Below are 22501 nucleotides of genomic sequence, written 5' to 3' on the forward strand. Positions count from 1 at the left end.
TAACACAAACACTAATTACTAAAAACTTGGGAAGAAAAAAACACACGACAAAAATAAAGATTTTAAATGAAAAGTAACAGAACAAAATAAAGTTACCAGGTAAGATGTGTGTAGGGCAAATCTGTCTACAGGGTCTCCTAGGTCAGTTAATTTTGGCGCAAAGAACTGGGAGGAATTCGGCTTTGAGGGGGTTTGAATCCGGGGGGAAGAAACCTGATCGCTAGACCAAACCCAGTCAACGCTTAGCGCAGCCCCTTCTCAGGCTTCCGAGCAGACCCAAAGGATAAACTCTCCCAAAGAACCCCCCCAAATCGTAAGGTTAAGTCCCCTTTACTGCCCTGCCAGAGGGAGAGCTGGAGCCAGGACACCCCACGCGCTCCTCGTCTGGCAGCTGAAATTCCTCAATTCTCCGCCAGCCGCGAAGGGGAAGGGTGGCAGGCTGGCTCCCGGGGCGGGCGGGGTCCCCTTTACCCCCAATTCCCGCCTGCCCGCCAGCGCGGGGGCGCACGCTACTTACTCCGTCTTTGCGAAGGCTTCCTGCCTCTACGGGAACCTACACCGCCTCACATCCGAGCGGGATCAGCGGGTCGAGGAGATCAGCAGCCGGACGGTGACATCAGGTAGGGAAAGCTAAGCGCGCAGACCCGGGTTCCGAATGCCTGCGCTGGCTGGGATCCCGCCGCGCCCGGGTAGCACCAGCGACACGCCGACAGCGACTGCAGCCCAGGATCGCAGTCCCCGCTAAAACACCTCCTCTGGCGCCTTGAGACCGAATTTGAGAATCCACCAATCAGCGGCGGCGGGGGGAGGGCGGCCCGGGCCAATCGCGCGGCGGCACAGCCCGGGCTTGCCGCCCCTCGGAGCCTTGGCGCTCCTGGCCGCGCGTTTCGCCCGCACCCGCCCAATTGTTGCCGCTTTGGCCCCCTCCCCCTTCCGGGTACCTGGAAACCTTGGGCCTGGGAGCCAATTCCTGCTGACGACGCGGACCCCGGCGGCCGCGGGAAGCCAAGGTGGGGGCGGGCGGGGCGGCGGGAGGAGAAGGGGAGGGCTCTTTTGTTATGCATAGAAGACCCGCTCAAGTTCCCTGGACATGCCGCGCGGGTAGATCGCGGGCACAGTCAGGGGAAGGGGAAGCAGATGGAGTTTGGAAAAACGATATACACACTCTGGATGCGGCTGTCGCCACCTCCTGCCCCCCAGCAACCTGCGCAGAAGCCAAGTTGTCCAGGCTTGTTGGGGCAAACTTCCTAACACCGAACGCTGGTGTGACACGTGAACCATGGTTACCACTCTTGCTGCTGAGAGCAGATGGCATTAGCCCTGGAAACTAGGCTGCAAGCAGAACCAGCTGTTTTTGTCTTGTTTTTTTTTTTTTTTTTAATTTTCTTGCAAGTCTGGAAAAGTTCTTGGTGGTGTTCCCATTTCAGAACATCGCCAATAATTAGGGGGAAAAAAGGACTTATTAAACATTTCTTTGCAATATGGACTAGCGTTCTGGGAAACACTCAAGAAAATTTCCTCAACATTACTGATTTGTATTCAGTGTTTCACTTCCTTCAACTTCAGTTTCTTATTTAAAATATGAATATTGATAGACAGCCGTGTGTGTTTCCATAGACATTATTGTTTAGAATAGTTTTAAATTTACAGAAAAATTGAGACGCTGGACAGAGAATTTCCCTATATCTAGTAACCCATTTCATCTATTTATTAACATTTTACATTTGTCTAATACTGTCATTAAAATTAATGGACAAGTATTGATATATGATTCTTAACTGAAGTCATTACTTTATTCAGATTTCCTTAATTTTTGCCTAATGTTCTTTTTCTCTTTCAGGATACCACATTACATTTTTAGTCTTCATGTCACCCTAGGCTCCTCTTGGCTGTGACAATGTCTTATACAGTACTTTCCTCGTTTTTGATGACATTGACAGTTTTGAAGAGTACTGGTAAGTCATTTTGTAGGATGTCCCACTATTGGAATTTGAGACAGCCTTCTTAAAGCATGTCTACAGACATTTTCCAATAAACCATATACTTTGTAGCAAGGATATCATTCTCCCTGTTATCCTTTCTATACCAAGTGCTCCACTCTTCACCTCTCATATATATATAAATAACATATAGATATATATCTATATATGTTTTGAACGAACCGTCTGCAGAATTTAAAATGCTCAATCAAGTCCTTCACTTTGTACTCAGTTTAGATTACTGATAAATACAGCTTTAAAATCACTGCTAGGTCATATGTTAAAAAGACAAAAAAGTATGAATACCTTAAACATAAAGAAAACAGTGGTAATAAAAATTTGACATTTTTATATTAGAAATAATATTTTGAACTGAAATCTAGCTTGTAGGTAGAAGCATAAGGAGGCAAGTATAAAGAATAAACTTGCAATTTATTAAATTTTGCACTTACGTGGAAACAGAAAATTTCAACGAGGAAATTTTTTTTCCCAACTGTATTCATTTACTGTGGCTGCTGTAACAAATTATCACAAACTGGTTGGTTTAGAACAACAGATACAGTTCTGAAGGTCAGAAGTCCGAAATCAAGCCCTGCACTCCTGGGGCTCTAGAGAACAATCTGTTTTTTGCCTCTTCCAGCTTCTGGAATCCGTCGTGTATGGCTGCCTCCCTCAGATCTCTGAGATCTTTGCATCAGTGGCCACATTGCCTCTTCCCCTTCTGCCTATTAAATCTCTCCTGTGTCTTTGATAAGGACACTTGTTATTGAATTTAGGTTTCACCTGCATAATCCAGGGTGATTTCATCTCAAAATCCTTAACTAAATTATATCTGCAAAGAACCTTTTTCCAAATCAGGTGACATAGGTTCCAGGGATTACGATGTCGATATACCTTTCTCTAGGAACCACTATACAGCCTTCTGGACCCACATCCTAATTATTAAAAGTCTATTAATTTCTCTGGTATTTCAAAATAGTAGTGGTTGTTTGTTTGAGGATGAGGCAGTTTGTTGTTACAGACCTTTTCCTCGCTTTTTCAGAGTATTTTTCTTCTATCTATTTCATTTCAAATGTAGCCACTCTTCAAAACAAGAAAACCTCAAAATGTAGCTTCAGACACTGGTAATTTCATTGATTGTTTAAAGTAAGATTGATCTTAGTTTTGGAGGAAAACTACAAAATGAATGTTTGATGGGCAAATTTAGAGACATTACTTCAACACTACTCTATTTATGTTGATGCTTTCAAGTCCTAGAATTTGTAAATAATCTGCCAATCTCTGTTATTCAATTGACACTGATGGTGGCTGGGAACTCTGGTGGGGCACTGAATCCCTGCATGTGGTTTTTCCGTGTGGCCTGACCCTCCTTACAGCATGTGGCTAATGTAGTTAGACTTACATAGTGGCTCAGGGCTCCGATGGCATCCCAACTCACAAGGTGGAAATTACAATGCCTTTTGTGATGTAGCCTCAGAACTAAACATCAATTCTGCCATATTGTTTTGGATGAAGAATCAAAGATCCACCCATATTCACGAGGAGAGAACACACACCTTACCTCTCGATACCAGGTTTCATGCTTATTGACGTATTTTGTAGTTCTACCTCAATAATCTCTGCCTGAAAGGTCCCTGGCTTCGGCACAATATAGTATTACCTACAGGGCAACAGTCCCCAGGGCTCTGTATCGTGTTAGGCCCATGGTTCTCAACCCTGGGAAGATTTTAAAAAATACTAGTATCTGAACTCTAGAGATTTCTAGAATTGGACTTGGGTATTAAGGTTTTTTCTTTTTTTTTTCTTTTTGATGCTTAGTGTCTTGTTCCTTAGCATCATGCTAGTTGTATTGCTACTCATCAATTCCTTTGGATGCTTCTGCTTCAGTGGTTTTAGAAATGGATTCTCAAGTCCCATCAATGAGGACGGGAAGAGTTGGGCAGGGGTGTTAACCTCAGCAGTGGGTGCAGAGGTTTCAAAGGGCTGGGTCTGCCAGGTATGTGGCTATATCACTGCTTTTTGGAATGAGTTGAGGTATAAATGAGAAATTTGATGGGTGGGGGAATGATTGAGGTGTAAATGAGAAATTGATGGGTGGGATACCTAATGGAGGTATAACAGAAGAATGAGCAACAAGCGCTGTGATCACAGATGATGTCTGACATTCCTCTGTGCAAAAGACTTACTCCACAGCTTTTCAAACTTGGACATAGTTTTTTTTACCTTTTTGGCGTTCCAAACTGCAAGATTTATCACCCTTTACAGGAAGAATACATACACTGTAGTGAAATATAATTCATGTTAGTCCGAAGTCTGAGTTGTCCAGTTAATGTATAAGATATTTTGCTTTTAACATCTGTTCACAAAAGTACAGCCACACAAGGGGATTAGAAACTGAGTTTTCACCACAGAGGGGCCTTGGCATCACATCCTGGCAATTCTGAAGTCTCCTTGAGTGGATCAGTTTAGCAGTTCATCTTAAACCGAGGGCTGCCATTTAAAGTGGCCTTTGTCTTCAGCCATTCATGAGTCTGGGAATATGACACATTTGCTTCTCTAACTTCTAGTAAGTTCAGAGAAGGTAGAAAATTTATTCTTGACTGACCCCAAGCCATGTCAGAAGGAGAATGAGTCCATGATTGGCTCCTGCTCACGGCCTTAGCAACAATGAAAAAAAAAAATCAGATTAATACCATGGGGTAGTTATGGCTCCCATCTCAAATGACATCCAGATGTCCAGCTGTTCACAGGGAGATGCCTAAGCTGTGATTCCATGTCCCAAAGGGAGCAGAGGGAATTCGTTCTTTATCTTTACAGACTCTTTGTCACCCTTAGCACTATTGAGCAGCATCCGTTTCCTTAATGATTGTGTCATTTGCATTCTCACTAAATGAAAAGATAGCGTATGTGGTGTGCATGTATGTGTATATGTGTGCATGTGTGTTCTTGTGTGAGCATACTGAAAGTAAGGAAGCAGGCTGGAGTTTGTGCTGTAACAAATATTCCGGACCACAACTGAGAGGATGGATTTTGAGTTGGGTTGGGTGTTTGTTGGGATAATGGGATAATAGAGTATATATATATCATGGGCATCCCTTTACATGGTGCCACTTTTATGCTGCAGGTTTGGGCATGGATTTTTGGAGGGACCACAGTGGTTGGGACAGTAAAAATGAGGATTGACCACTGCCCTGGAACTGAAATTCTGGAGACAATGGGGACAAGTTTCTTCTTAATCTTCAGAGCCTTTCCCAGAGGGAAGGAATTAACTTGAAGAGTAGAGAGACATAATTGTAGACTAAGGTTGCCCATGACCTTTCTGGGTCACCTGGAACAAAAATTTTTGCCTACCTGGGCCTCAGCTTTCTCTTTAAAGCGGTAGGTCTGATGTGGAAGACCTCTGAAGAACCTGTCAATTCTGTCATTCTAAATACTCATTGGATACTGAGGATATCCTCTTAAAACTATTTGCTACTAACTTCTAATCACTTAGTGTGGATATGTAAGAATATTGACTTTTTTATTTGTAAATGAAATCACTTTTTTGTTTCCATATTTGGTGAAACTGAACATATCTCTACTCATTATATTGCGTATGTACATACATACATACATACATACGTAAATAATGAGAATGATAAAAAAAAGTCAGGTCAAAGACTGACCTTTGTCACCTTTATTTTTCTAAGCTTAAAATTAAATGGCTGAATGTAATTTTTTATATCTACCTAATAGCATTATTTTAATAGCATTTATTTATTATAATACATTGTAGGACCAAATGAAAATGTTTTCACTGTGCAGTAGAAAGAGGAGTTTGGGGTAAGGGCTCAGGGACTGAAATTTAAGTTTAAATACTGCAAATATTACCTTTTCCTAACCCAGAACCACCTTGTCTATAAAGGGCCTCCCCCTTAGAAAAACTACAGAAGTAGATTATTGAGCCCAAATGGAGATGCATTAGCCCAGGCCTTCACTAAACAATCAGGGGGAAATGTTCATGTACAAAGGTTAAGGCATTGTCTATAGGAAGTCCCAGTTAAATTACAGACGGTTCCTGGAAGAAGTAATCATTTAGCCAATATCACCCAGGTAGTATATTAAGACTTCTTTCCTTAGACCATACCTGGGGGTGAAGATGAGATTAACTTTAAGCATAAAACATTGTTTCTCTGTAATACCTTCCATAACATACTGGACTTTCTAGCTTCTTTCAAAGACACTCTTGCCTCCCCAGTGTATTCTGGGCATCCCCAGCCACACATACTCTCAAATAAATCCTTTGACCTTTCCCTGACACCGGGGGCCTCCACTGCCATATTTTGGTTTCTTTCTGCTCCTAATGGTGATGCATGACATCAGGTATCTCCATGTGTCATGGTTTTACCTCCTGTCAACGAAGCTGTCAGCATTCAGAAGGTCAGAGATGCTCTGTGATGCCATTATGCCCTCCCTCAAGGGTACTAGCTACTGCTGCTGCCATCAAGGAAAGCCAAACCTGGATCTTTGCTGCCCCTAGGACAGGTGTTTCTGCTACTGATGGTTCTGCCAGGTGCCGTTGTCACAGAGTATGGAAGATGGCCTTGGCCACCCTCTTGCCCTCCTCCCCCCTCCAGCAAAGTCATGGCAGGCCAGTGCCGCTCTATTTTGAAACAGGGAGGCAGAGAACAATCTCATTCTGTTGGCGGTTATTTTTCAAGTCTTATCCATTTTCCTAAGCATTCAGTCATGGGGCCTGCGCTGGGGGCTAAATCTGGGTAGTAGACACTGTGTTATACTAATAATTCCTCCACTCCCCTAATGGCTGAGACATTGTAATTGGACCACATTTTGGTCTCTTTAGATCAGTTACTCACAAGATGCTCTTCTCTATTCCTTTAGTCACAAACTAAGATGGCCACTTCTTGTGCATTCAGTAATATCCTTACCACACAGATAATTTTATCAGTATGGCTGTAGAGTGTGCCCCAAAGGCACAATGGCCCGAGAAGAGAGAGCTCAGGGCAGGCTGAGTTGAGTGGGGCAGAGGTGAGTGCAACTGGAGATAGGATTGGAGACAGGAGTTGTTCCTTCCTCCAGGAGGAAGACTTGAATGGGGGTCCCTCTACATTCCCAATGGGATAGGAAGGGGAAGAGTCTCCCGGTAAAAGGAGAAAGATTCATAAAGTAGTGTGGAAAACGGAGGTGTGCATGACCTACTTCATAGAATTGCTTGGGATACCTGGATTACTATTGTCAAAGATTGAAAAGGTATGAATAAAATCTGCAGTAGATAAAATCTTTAAATAGAGCATGCCTATTAAATAAATTGTGACTTCCAAGATGGTAGAACAGAGACTTTTGTTTTGTTTATATTCAGCTACACGCATGTATAAAGAACCATACCATCTAGCACAGGGACCTACGTGGCCCTACAAATTAGGACATATTCTTTTGGTCTACATTTTATTGACATACTTTAACTTTTTTTCTTTCTTCTCCAGGTGTCTGTTATAAAAGTCTCATAGAAAGTGATTGTATTTTGGCCAAAAGAATACCAAAAAATTATTTATTTTATTTAATGTTATTGTTTAAAGTTGTAGGTCCTTATCTACGAGGGTACAGTTTCCTTTATCTTATACTTTCTGTAGTTTGAGTAAGTAAAGTATGAATATTTTTCTATTCTTTTTGTGTTTTGCTTTTTGCAAAATATCTAATATTTTGTTGTATTTATTTCTCTTTTCTTATGCCTACAACTATTTAGTATACTGGTCTAAGATCCTTTGTGTGTGTGTGTGTATGTGTCTAATTACTATTGGTTTCAGTTATTCAACATTTTTTTAGCTGATGAAGCTAAATTTTGCCCAGCCTTTTGACTCAAGGAGGATTTCTTCCTGTTTTCAATACTCAGTTTTACTGAGTTTGTTATTGTTTAATTATGTTCCCATGAGGCCACTTCTATTTTCTTCAGCTTGCTGAAATTTACTCTGGAAATTTGTTTTCCGATTTTTCAAATTTCTTTACTTGTTTCATGGTTGTTAAATATTTTAATGATACTTGAATTACAGTGGCATGATGCTGAAGTAGCCACTTAGGGTAATTTGCATTTGCTTTTTTCCTAAACTTTTTGTAACCTTGTGATTTTCTTTTAATAATTATAAATATCAAAAAAAGTCCACCTTGGTCAGTGGCAACATAAACCAAGCAAACTTGCTAGTTGAGGAACAACACAGTTATGCAAACAATTTACCTTTTTTTTCTAGTGATTCGTCTAACGGAATGAAAAATTACAAACTCAGCTGAAGCATAACTGGGAACATATGATAAAGAGAGGAAAGCAGACAGTATTGCCGGGGGGGATAACCCATGTTGTAACTATAGAGCTAAATTAATCTCTCGCTTTTGCAAAAGATGAATTAAAATTTTTACAATAGTAAGAAAATAATTTTGCTCTCCCCATTTTCTAATGATTCTCTTGTTAAATATGCAATTAGACATGAAGAGAAAGAAACCTCCATACGGTCTGGAAGGCAAGCTTCACCAAATTTCCTGGCTGTAAAACTGCCATCTCGATAGTTTTCCTATGTAAAAGGGAAGTCTAATTTTGTTGTTTTGTTTTGCAGCAATCACAGTTGGCTGTTTGAAAGGACGCCAAGCAATCTTGTCTCTCAGGCCAATGACAATCTCACGGTTAATATTAAAAATGGCACTGAAGATGCATATATTTCAATAGCATTAAATCTCAATGAGAAGTTTTAATAGGCTGGGTCACTCAGAGCATTCATAAGAGTTTGGGTTAGTTTCGTTTACTTTTTACACATTAATTATTAACATCTGTAATGAAACAATAATACTAATATGCATTGGTAGAGCCCATTTCACTCAGAGGACACCAAGCACTTTACGAGCTGCTGGGAGCTGGTTGCTGCTCTCGATGCATTTGTAGCTCTCTGACTTGAGTCAGCCAGAACATGAATATTATATATGCCTGAATTTCAGACAAGGAGCTTTTAGCATTATCTTAAAGATATGTCCAGACTCCAAATACTGCTTACACCTCTACCACAGCCTCGCAATTCCAAGCCACCTTCATCTCTCCCCTGGATTGTTTTAATCGTCTCAACACTGGTCTCTCTTTGTTGCTCTTCTGTAATTTGTTCCTAAGCGTCAGCTACTGTGATCCAAATTAAAATGTCCAATCATGTCCTCCTTGTTCTCCCAACACTCCAATGGCTTCCCAACTCTTTCAAAGTAAAAGCCAAAGTCCTTACAATGACCTACAAGGTCTTAAGGATGTGCCCTCCTTTTACAGCTCTCATCTTATCACCTTCAGCTTTCCCACTTGTTTGCTTTGCTTCAGCCCTGCTAGACTGCTTGCTAATTCTTGGACACACTTATTCTCCTGCCCAAGGGCCATGCATTTTCTGTTGCCTCTGCCTGGAATGCTTTTTGTCCAGACAGCTGCCTAGCTCTCGCCTTCACTTCTTTCAGGAGTGTATTAATTAGGGTAATGTTAGCTTCTGTAGCAAAGAAACCTTAAAATTTCAGTGCCTCAACAAAGTAGAAATTTACTTCTTACTCATGTAACAGTCTGGTAATGGTGCTCCTGGATGGCAGGTGGCTTTCCTGTATGTGGCAACTCTGCGACTCAAACTCCTCTCATTTGTGGCTCTGCAATCTCTTTAGGCAGGCCCCTGAATCCTCTGTGGAAGGGGAAACAGATAGGGGATTAGACATACATTAGACTAGTGGAAGGGGAAACAGGGGACCAGACATACCTCACTTCTACTCACATTTCCCTGAGAGGACAACTAGTCGCACAGCCACATTGGATTGAAGGGGAGCTGTGAACATAATCACTGGCTCTGCAGCACATCCCAGCAAGAACCTAATGCTATGGACAGGGAGAAGGAACTCATGGGGCAGCTAGCCATTTCTGCCACAGCCTGAACGTCTGCTCGCCAAATATCTGTGTGGCCTCCTCCCTGAAGGAGACAACCCAAGGTTCTCCCCAGGTGCAGCATCCAGGATAAAGTCAATGCATTCTGGGTAATGTGTTCCTTTGATTCGTAGACCAATGAGTTCAAAGACAGATTGCTCACTTCCCCCTCCCCCCCAGCAAAACTCATAAAAAATATGGACCAGCAACAGGACAATCATAGTAGAAACTCTCATTGGGAAAAGGGCACACTCGGAGATCCATTGTGGTAACTGGTCCACAGCAATGAGGGATCCAATGGGGCAGGCATTTGGAAGGCTTTCTGCCCTGGAGGTGGAGGACATTCCTCTCACTCTGTGGTCCTGCTCAGTGGACACAACTCGCTTGTTCACTGTTCTCTGTGGTCCTCGGCCCTGCCTCCTAGGATGTTGTTTCTTGTTCATTATCCTTTCTGGCGATATCTGAGATCAGCAGTAAGGAATATGATCTTGGAGCTTGACAGCTTTCACAGCCTGCTTCTTGCTGGTGGATGTTTGAGGTCCCTGGGAGGATGTTTTACAGTCACGGGCCTCTGACGGCCCACATCACGGTTTTTTAGAAACATTATTCCCTTGATTTTTCTAGTCAGTTCCATGTACCAGTAACGATATCCATTAGAAATGGTTCTTAAGTGGCTCTGTTTCTTTCCCCCCTTGACCCTATACTTCTGTCTCTCAATTAGATTGGACTAACTTGAGGCCCCTTGAAGTGATAGGTTTCGTGGGGAGAGACTAAGTTACCACCATCTGTGTTTCAGCCTTGCAAACCTGCGTAACCAGAACACTTAATGGGTGCTTTGGCCCAAAGCATTTCAGGTCTTACCTCTTACGGCTTGCTGCCTAGAAGTAGTCAACTTTCCAAACCTGCAAGGCCCCAAACCCACCTTGATTTCTAGATGCTCTGTATTAGCTTTCATTTTTGCTTGGAAACCAGCCAATTCTTTCCAGAGCACATTTCTTTCTGATCACCTTTGTTTGGTGCACAGAGGAGCATTCTGCATCTTTGATGGACTGAATCGCATCCCCCAAAATTCTTGTGTCAAAACTCTAACCCTCAATGTGACTGTATTTGGAGATAGGGCCTTTAAGGAGGTACTTAAGGTTAAATGAGATCATAGTTGTGGGTCCCTAATCCAATAGGACTGGTGTCCTTATAAGAAGAGGAAGAGACACCAGTTTGTATGCACAGAGAAAAGGCCATGTGAGGACACAGCGAGAAGGTGGCTATCTGAAAGCCAAGGAGACAGGTCTCACCCTCACTGGAAATCTCAACCTTGCTCACACCTTGATTTTGGATTTCTACCCACTAGAAATATGAGAAAATACATTTCTGTTGTGTAAGTCACCCAGTCTGTGGTGTTTTGTTATGGCAGCCCTAGTAGATCATTACAGCATCTATAAGCATTCTGGGTATTTCAGACGACTTACTCTAATGCTATAGGATCACTAGGTACTAGTTCTGTCTTACAAGCATGAAAAGGTAGTAGTTTTACCACTGCATACCTTAGGTCTCTGATTTGCAGCTTCTAATGTCTATTTTGTGTTACCTATTTACATGATTGCTAAGCCAATGCTGTATATTTTTGTTTTTCATGATTTTAATGCAACATTTCAAGGAATCAGTTTCTGTAACAAATGGACCTCACCTTTGGAAGATTGACGCAAGAGAAGTTTATTTTTCTGTCATATAGTAGTAACACGTGGGTGTTCCTGGTTGATGGGTGACTGTTCTCCATATGGAGATTCAGGGACCCACTTCCTTTCATCTGCCATATTCTATTCCTGCACTGTCCAACGTGGTGCCACTGAGTCCTTGAAAAGTGGCCAGTACCACTTCAAGTGTGCTGAAAAGTATAAAACACATACAGGATTTTGAAAAAAAGAAAAGAATATAAAGTATCTTCAGTAATATTTTTTATATTGAATATGTGTTGAAATAATTTTGGGAAATATTGGGTTCAAAATGCATTATTAAAATGAATTTTAACCATTTCCTTTTACTTATATTAATAAAATCATTACTTATATTAATACTAATATTATTATACTAATGTAGCTACTAGAAAATTTAAAATAACATATATGGCTCACATTTTACTTCTCTTGGAAAGCACTGTTCTAAAAACCTCAGAGTCTTCTGCTTCAGTTGGCATAAAGGGAAAGAGACATTGGAAGAACCATGTCAGATTCATAAAAACACCAGCTTAGAGATAAGATAAAACACACATCTACTGAAATTCCATTGGTGAGAATTAGTTGTATGGCAGTGTCTACATGCAAGAGGGGCTGGGAAATGTAGTTCTGGTTCAGGCCACCTCTTAGCAACAATTCTACTCTAAGAAGGACACCCAGGAATATTTGTGGACAGCTAGCCCTCTCTGAATACAAGATCTTTGCTCAAACATCACCTCTTCGGTGGTCTTCCCTGATCACTGCTACCATCCCCAGCCCCACCCCCAGCATTCCCTTTCTTCCTTTCCCATTTTGTTTTTCTCCAGAACACTTCCACCATTTGGCATGCCATATGTTTTATTTATTTGTTCATTTTTTTTTCTTTCTCACTGTATGTAAACTCCTTAAAGGAATTTTTATTTTCAGTTTTTTCATTCTGGTAAAATACATGTAACATAAAATTTATAATTTTAACCATTTTTTTTTTTCATTTTAACCATTTTTACATGTACAGTTCATTGGCATTAAGTACATTCATGCTGTTGTTCCACCGTTACCACCATCTCCAGGACTCTTTCATCTTCCCAAAATGAAACTCCGTACCCATTAAACAATAAGTCCCCCATTCTCCCTTCCCCTCCCTCAATTCCTGGTAACCACCATTCTACTTTCTGTCTCTTTGATTTGACTATTCTAAGTACTTCATATAAGTGGAATCATATCTTTGTTTTCTTGTGACTGGCTTATTTCACTTGACATAGTGTCCTCAAGGTTCATATCCATGTTATAGCATGGGTCAGAATTTCCTTCCTTTTTAAGGCTGAATAATGTTTCATTGTATGTATATATAACATTTTGCTTACATATTCTTGTGTCTGTGGTCACTTGGGTTGCATCTGCAGTTTAGTTCTTGTGAATAATACTGCTGTGAACATGGGTATGCAAAGCTCTCTTTGAGACCTGATTTCAATTCTTTTGAATATGTACCCAAAAGTGGAATTGCTGAATCATATGGTAATTATATTTTTAAGTTTTTGAGGAATTACCAAAGTATTCTCCATAGCAGCTGCACCATTTTACATTCCTACCAACAATTCACAGGGTTCCAATTTCTCCACAATCTCTCCAACATTTATTATCATTTTTGTTTGTTTGTTTGTTTTTGTTTTTTAAGTAGTCGCCATCCTAGTGGGTGTGAGGTAGTATCTCATTGTGGCTTTAATTTTCCTTTCCCTGGTAATTATTTATATCGAGCATCTTTTCACGTGGTTATTGGCCATTTGTATTTCTTTTGGAAAAAAATGTCTATTCAAGTCTGAAGGCATTCGTTTCTGTCTGTGTATTCAATGCTGTGTCCCCAGTGCCTGGAACTGTGCTGCCATGTTAGTACACACTCATAGATTATATGCTGAACAAATGAATCACTGAGCCTATTGGCCTGCTGAGCCACAAAAAAGGAATGAGGAAGGAATTTAGGGTATTGGAGGTGACATAGTTCAGAAACTCATTAATATCAAGGTAAATGATGTGATCATATTCTATCAGTACATAGGTATGAACAAACAAAGTTAGGCATAATAGTAATGTCAACTAACAACACAGATTTTTAAACTTGACCTGAAATTTGCCCGTTGGTATTTTGTTTGCTCTGTGCAGGATTGAAAGAATTATTTTTTGGAGGATTTTTATTTTTTATTTATCTAGCATTTTTATTAGTGCCTAACTTAAAATTTTTGAATATTTTTATATCAAAAATAATCAAAATTTTACTTTTTTAGTCTCCTGTTTTTTGTTATACTTTTTCTCTACTCTTTTAGTGATTGTTACTTAATTTGTATCGTAGTAGCATACCAATAGTAATTATAATAATGATAATAAATACTTTGTAGAGTTAAAAAGAAGACAGAACCTAATTCTGAATGACAAATCTATATAAGCCAGGAAGGAGGATATCAGAGTTAAGTTTCTAAACTTCTTGTATTGTTTGGAGGGAGTTAAAATCTTAAATGTAAACTTGTTAGTTACTATGAATGCAAGATATTATTTAAAAGATAATCAATAATGAGTAGATATAGAGTCTGTAATCAGTAGAAGGAAAAAATCAAATAAGAAAGCAAACCACATTTCCACTCCCAGTTATATACCCAAAATAATTGAAAGCAGGGACTTGAACACACATTTATTTATACACTGATTTTCATTACATCATGATTTAAAATAGCCAGACAGTAGAAACAACCCTATTATCTAATAACAGATGAAAATATAAACAACATGTGCGGTATATGTATATGTATGTATATATGTGTCTATAAGTGTGTATATGTATAATATATATAATTAGTATGTATTATAATAATTATATTAAAATAATATAATAATTAGTATAACAATATTATATATAATATGTGTATATACTGTAATATTATGTATATATATCTCTACATATCTACATATCTATCTCTCTCTCTCTCTCTCTCTCTCTCTGTCTCTCTCTTTCTATCTATCTATCTATCTATCTATCTATCTATCTATCTATCTATCTATCTATCTATCTATCTATCTATCTATCTTTGCTACATGTGGATGAACCTTGGGAACATTATGCTACGTGAAATAAGCCAGACGCAAAGGGACAAAGAGTGTATGATTCCACTCATGTGGAATATAAAGAATAGGCAAATTCATAGAGACAGAAAGTAGATTAAGGTTAATAGGCTGGAGGAAGGGAGGAATGAGGGAGTTACTGCTTAATCATTACAGAGTTTCTGTTTGAGGTGATGAAAAGTTTTGGAAATAGTGGTGATGGCTGCACAACATTGTGAATATAATTAATGCCACTGATTTGTACACTTAAAATTTGTCAAAATGGTAGATTTAACATTATATATATTTTACTTTAAAAACAAAAAAAGAAAGCAAACAAGCAATTTGCCTGAAGAAAGAATAGAGAAAAATAAAAAGGTACAATAAAGAGAAAAAGCACAAGCAATAAGATAGAAACAAGTCTATGTAACAATATTTGTAAATCAGCTGAACTCATCAGCTAAGAGAGATTATGAGACATAAAAATACGAAATCCATTTACGTGTTTATAAGAGACACATCTGAAACATAAGGACTAAGAAAGCTTGAAATAAAAAAAAATAAAAAAATATATACCAGGAAAATACTAGCCAAGAGAAAGTTGGGATTTCTGTATTAATATTAAAATAGATTTTAAGACAAAAATATTAAACACAGAGTCACAATGTAATGATAAAAGGTTTATTTAAGCATGAAGTATTAATAATTCCAAATATACAGAACTCGATAAAAATATAAAATACACTATGAAGTTTATAAAACCTCAAAATATATGGAGTAAAAGTAATATAACTCTATAAGAAGTGGACAAATGCAATATTCAAATGGAAGATTTCGACATGTCTCTCAACTATCGATAGTTGTGTAGAACAAAGGTTTAATGAACATATGGAAAACTTGCATCACACATTTAACAAACTTGAGTTAATAGATAATCTGTATGGAGCCAACAGTTAAAGAATACATGCATATATATGTATGCATACATATATAATATGAAATATATAGTTTTATTTCTTTCCAATCTATAGACCTCTTATTTGTTTATCTTGTCCATTGCAACAGCTAGGATCTCCAGGAAAAATTGAAAAAGGGTAGTAAAAGGACTTATCCTTGCCTGTTCCCAGTCTTAGAGGGAAGAAATCCAGTCTTTCACTATTAAATATCATGTTAGTTGCAGGTTCTTCAGACTCCCTTTATCAGGTTGAAGAAGCTTTCTTCTATTTCTAGTTTCTCAAGGCTTTTTTTTTTTTTTTAATTAAAGTTCAGTGGGGTGACAATGGTTAGTAAAGTTACATAGGTTTCAGGTGTACAATTCTATAATACATCATCTGTATCTCACATTGTGTGCTCACCACTCAGAGTCAGTTCTCCTTCCATCACCATATATTTGATCCCTTTTACCCTCATCTACCACCCCCTTTCCCCCTTCCCCTCTGTGAACCACTAAACTATTGTCTGTGTCTATGAGTTTTTGTTTTTGTCTGTCTTGTTCCTTTGTTGCTTTCAGTTTTATATCCCACATATGAGTGAAATCATTAATGAGTGTTGAATTTTTAAAAGTACTTCTATTGTACCTATGGAGATAATAATCTGTTTCCCTCCTTTATTATTCTTTGAATATGGTGAATTACATTAATTGATTGTCGAAGGCCCAGCCAATCTTGCACATCAGGGTTAAGTCTACTGTGGTCATGAGGTTTTATCTATGTTATATATTGCTGGATTTGATTTGCTAATATCTTCTTAAGAATTTTTCTGTGTTCCTGAAGGATATTGGTCTTTAGTTTTATTATCCTTTCATATCTTTGTTATCTGTGAAATTCTGGCCTCATAAAATGAGTTGGGAAGTATTCCTTTCTCTTCTATTTTCTGGAAGATTTTATGTGTAAGTGGTATTATTCTTCCTTAGATTTTCAGTCAAATTCACAAGTAAGTCCATCTGAGACTAGAGTTTTCTTTGTGGGAAAATATATATATATATATATATATATATATATATATATATATATATATATATCCCTATTTGTTTAGATGTTTAATTTTCCTCAGCAATATATGATAATGTTCTATGTACAGATATTAAATATATTCTGTTAAGTTTATTGTTAGGTATTTTATTTTATGCTATATAAATAGTGTTTTTTCTTTTAATTTGATTTTCCAATTGTTCATTGCTAGTATAAAAAATTGAAATGTTTGTATATTGAACTTGTATCATACCATCTGGCTAAAATCACTTACTAGTTCTAGTAGCTTTTTTGCACATTCATTAGGAATTTTTACATATACTGTCCTATCATCTGTAAATGCTAGAATTAAGTGATTTCCTAAGGCTAGGAGAGAGATGGGATTGACTGTAAAGCGACAGTGACCATTTTTGGGTGAGGAAATGTTCTATGTCTGGATTGTGGTGGTGGTGGTAGTTACTAATTGCGGTAGTTATAAATTGTCAAAACTCTTCTAATCGTATACTTAAAATAAGTGTAGTTTATTGTGTGTAAATTATGCTTCAGTAAAGTTCATTAAAAGGATGACAAAAAGATCAATGTCAGATCTCCTCAGCTTAGTTTAGCGCTGCTGTCTTGCGCTACCAGTGGAGACTATTCCTGGAAATATGGCTGCTAATTTGAATTTGGGTGCTACAAGTCGGGGAGGCTTTGAAATTATTAGTGGAGCTACTGCCTTCTAGAAATTTCTCTGATTACTTTTTTTATTGCCATCTTTTTTTGTTTCAGTGAATGTAATAGCTCCTAAATTATCTGAAGGTACTAACTGGAATTTTATAATAGTTCTCTTCATTCTCTGATTTGTCTCTCTTTCCTCTGTGGCTGTAAGGATGAGTAGAAGGAGTAAAGCCCTAACTGCTTAGGATCCTTTTTCCCTTCTCTCCTTTCTTCTGCTACTTAAGACCTTGCCTTGAGAATAATGATGAAAAAGGATCCCATATAGTCTTAGATATACTGATTTGGAATATAGTCATTGTTTCTATAGTCAAATTATAAACCAGATTTCAAGTTCTAGGAAGAATGGAGGATATTAGAAAACTGAAAATGTAATATACTTATTACTGCATTATTAGGATTTTCTGGAATGAATCACAATTATATTTTTATTTGAGCTGTGCTGATTCTGACTTTTTCATTAATCCTGCACCATTGTTTTATAATTAATTTACAATTAGTTATAATGTTCAAAATAATTTCTTTCTAGAAAGGTCTTGCCAAAATTAATCATGAGAATATTTTCTTCCATTTGAATTTGTTTCCATTTTGTTAAAAAGGTGACATTTTTAGTTTTAAACATTTTAAAACGTTTTTATTTTTTAATGTTGGGGAATATTGAAGAACAATGTGTTTTTCCAGGATGTCAAGTCGTTTTGTTTTTTTTTCAATCTAGTTGTGGGTGGCGCCGCTTAGCTCCAAGTCAAGTTGTTGTTTTCATTCCAGTTGTGGAGGGTGCAGCTCACTGGCCCATGTGGGAATTGAACTGGCAACCTTGTTAAGAGCTCGTGCTCTAACCAACTGAGCTAATCGGCCACCCTAGTTTTAACCTTTAATATTAATTCTGCCAAGAATTATCAAGTGCCTGCTATTTGCACTGATACTAGAACTGAAAGAGTCGAGATAATAACTGGACCTGTCCTCACAGCAAGAGAGATATACAGTGGAGTAATTTAGTAAAATGCAGTCCCACATCATAAAGGCATATTTAAAAGGCCATGAGAACCCATTGAAAGAGAACTTGATTCTGTCTTTTGAGGGAGAACTAGAGAGAGCAAGTGGTTATCAAAGGTTGAATTAACTAGAGGTGAGGGAGATGGAAGGGCAGTTTACCTAGAGGGCGATGGCATAAGCAAACACTTAGGGTGTTTTTGCTCCCATTGTTTGGGAAAGTTGAATCAAGGAACTGATTATTCCAACAAACGTTTAGTGATATTTTCAAATTGCATTCTAGATTTTCACAAATATTCACGAAATCAGTACCTCCAAACTGGGCTGCACTAAAGAACAGAGGCAAGAGGGTAATATAGCCAGTGGAGTGGGCTTTCAGAGCCCCAGAGATAAGCCCAGGTGAGTGTGTCACTCCTATAAATGTCAGCACCATGTGCGTCCTAATGGGGAAAATGTAGAACATCAGGTTTAGAACATCTAGACAGTAACTCAAAGCATTGTTGAAATCACAATAAAGGGAAACATTTTATAATGTGGGGAAAATGAGAGAAAGTGCGGGACTGTAAATTGTATGGGATAATTAACAGTGCCATTGGATTTGCTTTTTTTCTTCAAGACCCATACTTCTGTGGTTCTTCTCAAAGAAGAAAAAAAATGCATGGGTCTTTTTCGAAGGATGGTTTAGATTCAGATTCTGACTGTTATATTGCTCTACTTAGTTACAAGGGTAGCAGTTCCAGACCTGAGCATATACTTAAGAGAACAAGTCACCCCCAAACTGAGTGGCTTAAAACCACAACAGTTGATTATTTCTCATTGTTAATTTGAATTCAGGCAGGGCTCAGCTGTACTTTTTTGCGGCTTCATGGGATTATATTTCCTTCATGTGGCTGAATTCAACTGGGAGCTCACCGGGAGTTGGGACAGGCAGGGCCTTTGTCAGGGCCGCTTTTCATATCATTCATTGTGTAGCTTGGACTTGCTTACATCACTGTGGCTGGTCAATTGTTTGGTTCATCCATTCGTCCAATCTTTGTTTTATCCCTCCAGGCGTTCCCTAAACTCTAAAGAAATGTGTTTCACAAGACATGCTCGTGGTGTTCTTTCTTGCTGCTCTGCTTACTCTCTGCCCAGTGAAATCCCTCTCATCTTACAATGTCCATATCCACTACCAGGTTCTCAGTGAAACCTGTATGACATTTTTCTTTTCCACCTATTCTATCCATACCCTCTGATGGCAGCACATCAGCTTCTTCCGAGCTCTTACAGAATGCTATTTGTCATTCTGTCTCGTGTTTTGTTCAGCTGTTCAGTTGTTTTGAGAAAAACTTGGCAATGTCCGTGAGTCCTTGTTCCGTGGACCTGCTTTCGTGTGGCCCTGAGTGTCTTCTCTTCAGACATATATCCTATTTATGTGTCTCAACTTTCATATGAGAATGTCAACTCTATATTTTGACCGACCAAAGAGACAGACGAAATTGAGTATCATAAAATAATTTGTACTCCAAGTTCTTGTCAGAGCTTATAACCCAGAAGTCTTCTGCTGCCCAATACCTATCAAAAGCTAAATTGTGAGAAGTAATATATATGGAGAATTGCCTGAAGGATATGCAGCCCATCCATTCTCTCGACATACTCAATTTTATTCCTGGATTAAGCTAAACCAAGTGAGAGCTACAACCTGCAACATTTTTGTTTTTGTTCCCCAGAGAATTTCTTTTGTGGAGTTGCCCTTGGCATTATGCCATTGGCTTTCATTTTGATGGAAATTATGAGGAAAAGCCTGTTTAACTTTTGCCAATAATTCGAAAATCTAGATGAAATTGGTGATTTTCTAGAAAACAGTACGATGATCAAAATTGACTCAAGTGGAAAACCTGAAAAGACCAATGACTAAGGAGGTAGTTGAAAAATGTCACCAAAGATTTATTCCCCTCTACAGCTAACCCCATTTTTTTTTGAGTGGTTATCTACTGTGTTTATTTACCTAGCAATTATGTCTCTCCCTGTATCTTTCTCTCTTCTTCCTTATATTAGTGGTACCCCTCTTTACTTTGGGATGGGTCCTCTCCCTACCCCAATTATATGATACTATGATAGTAGAAATCATAGTACACTGACTCCTGGCCACAGAAGTAAACCCATCATGTCAAACCATATTTGCATATATCCTTTATATATTGATCCAAGGTGGGACATGGGGCCCACACAGAGTTAATCAGAGACCTTTCCTGTGATTATATATTCGTATCTGTGGGAAAAGTTCTATTCTTCTGAGCTGCTAAATGAAGGTGATGTAAGCCTGAAACTGGGTATGGTCTCAGCTCCCTGTCCCACATAAATTAAGCCCATGGTACAGATAGATATATATTCAGAAACTCTCTGAGATGGAGACTTAGGGAGACAGGCAGACATACAGGCATAGAACTCAGACACAGACATATAAATAAAGAAAAAGAGAACGGAAAGTTCCCGACATCGTTTGAGTTCCCAGTGGTACTCCTGTCCTTCCTATATGTAGTGCAAAATGTTTCTTTAATATTTTTTTTGCTAAAGCTAGTCTAATTTAGGTATCTTTCACTTGCAATTGAAATACTTCTGCTCAACATGGTTTTATAGGTGAACTTAAAAAAATAATTAAGGGACAGATAATTCCTTTGTTTCTTTCACTATTCCAAAGCACAGAAAAAATAACTCCACAAAATCTGTCTATTTTATAAAGCTAGCATAACTCAGAGAACAACAACTGAAAAATCATAGCACAAAAAGAAAACAGTGAATATATGTGTCTATATCCTGAAATGTAACCCAGAAGATATCTGTGTCCCTGTCCTCGCAGGATGCCCGGTTTGTCCCCGTACCTTCAGGGCAGAACTCACCTCCTTCCCTGGTGTACTCAGAAAACGCAATCATGTTAAATCTGTCATTATAGATAAGGTTTTGCGTGGTAACAAATAAACCCAAATTCTTAGTGTTTTCAAACAATGAAAGGTTGTTTCTTTCTTACTTTACTGAAGGTCAGTTTGGGATTTCCTCACTCAGGGATACAGGCTTTCGGATTGTCAACCATTTGGAAAATTACGTAGAGACTGCTAACAGAGGAAGGAAACCTGGAGAATCGTATTCTCTTAAGGTATTGGCACAGAGATAATATACATAATTTTTACTTAGATATAATTGGCCAAGGCAAGACTCATGTCTGCATGTGACTTTTAAAGATTGATTAGAAACAATCCTACCTTAATCCTGGAAGTAGAAAGGACTGGAATATGGCAGAGCTTGCTATTGTGTTGAATGTATACAAATGTAGAATTCTAGAGCGTATAGTTTGAATTGATGTTGCAAATCAAAATTTAGTTGGCAAATAGCTACTGACTTTAATTTAGAGACATCAAGCTTGGTTATGTCAATAAGGCTGCTACCCAGATTGTGTGATAATCCAAGATCTGAGTTAAAACCCCGTAAGGCCTAAATGTGATATACAATACAAAATATCGTTACAGAAATATCTGACTACTTGGATTTTCCCACTCCTCTCTATGGCCCAAGAGTTTGAATTCCATGTGAAACATTAATGGATTTCTATATTTCACTTAAAAATTCTCTCTGAGAATTATTATAACATCAAAGTGACTGTAGCTATTAATAGGTATTTTCCTTAGCTGCACAACATGAAAGAAACTAATTTAAAAAAAAAGTTAAAAGTAAGACCGTCGAGTATACTTGATCTCCTTCGTTTTATGAAAGGTTACAAGCAAGTTCAGGTTTTTTTCCCCTGGGATGATAGTAGAGCTGTTCACACAGTTTGTTCCCATGAAAGAATTGGGTGTCCTGTGTCTCTAATTAGAACTGTTAATTTATTAATGCCTTAAAAGCATTGTTTCCCCCACCACCGATGCTGACATATTAGACACTCACTGGTAACGTGGTCATCTCATTCACCCCCCCTCTCCTTCTTCCTCTTCCAAATAAACAGAAGTTTCCTAGAGTGGGTCACATAATGATAAACACTGTGGCAGCTGCTACTGTTTTTGTGTTGGGAGAAGTTTGCATTTCTTCAACATTTCAGACCTGCTTTCCAGGCTTGACATCCTGAATCTGGCATCTAGGCATTTATTTGGGGCCTTGTGTGTG

At 38.5% G+C, this 22501-nt stretch overlaps 1 protein-coding gene and 1 long non-coding RNA gene across 3 annotated transcripts in view; one reads left to right on the top strand and one right to left on the bottom strand.

The window, feature by feature from the left end:
- Nucleotides 1-719, bottom strand: part of E2F7 (E2F transcription factor 7) — a 38133-nt gene extending 37414 nt beyond the window's left edge. The window contains exon 1 of the mRNA XM_019755019.3: nt 518-719. The gene's annotated coding sequence lies outside the window, so the exon portion shown is untranslated. The remainder of the gene's footprint in view (nt 1-517) is intronic.
- Nucleotides 720-846: 127 nt separating this feature from the next.
- LOC141568548 (uncharacterized) overlaps nt 847-22501 on the top strand; it is a 201090-nt gene continuing 179435 nt past the window's right edge. The window contains exons 1-2 of one of the 2 annotated variants that reach the window (XR_016022375.1): nt 847-1010; nt 1841-1955. This is a non-coding gene — a long non-coding RNA (uncharacterized LOC141568548). The remainder of the gene's footprint in view (nt 1011-1840; nt 1956-22501) is intronic. The other variant, XR_016022374.1, reaches the window with a different exon arrangement.

This window comes from Rhinolophus sinicus, chromosome 1, assembly GCF_057876585.1.
Source record: "Rhinolophus sinicus isolate RSI-liver-muscle chromosome 1, RSI-T2T, whole genome shotgun sequence".
Classification (NCBI taxonomy): Eukaryota; Metazoa; Chordata; class Mammalia; order Chiroptera; family Rhinolophidae; genus Rhinolophus; species Rhinolophus sinicus.